This window comes from Antechinus flavipes, chromosome 3, assembly GCF_016432865.1.
Source record: "Antechinus flavipes isolate AdamAnt ecotype Samford, QLD, Australia chromosome 3, AdamAnt_v2, whole genome shotgun sequence".
NCBI classification, from domain to species: domain Eukaryota; kingdom Metazoa; phylum Chordata; class Mammalia; order Dasyuromorphia; family Dasyuridae; genus Antechinus; species Antechinus flavipes.
This window is the reverse complement of record NC_067400.1, coordinates 412,064,036-412,064,284: the sequence shown is the minus strand read 5'-3', so window position 1 is coordinate 412,064,284 and position 249 is coordinate 412,064,036.

The window sequence follows — 249 nt, the reverse complement described above, 5'->3', positions numbered from 1 at the left end:
TCATGCCTTATTAATGTGAAAATTATAATGAATGGAAAAATAAAGAAGGCAGTATTTAGAGTATAACAAAATAATGATTTATCCTTTAGTCACAGGAAAATAGTTCCCTGCTCATGCATTTTAAACTAACTTTGAGGAAAGGAACCTAAAATATGTATTAATAGAAATTACTATAGTGAATTTTCAAGACTTTCCAGAATTTGTTGCTACTTACATAAAGTTTGTTTATAGACTGACTGTATCAAAAGT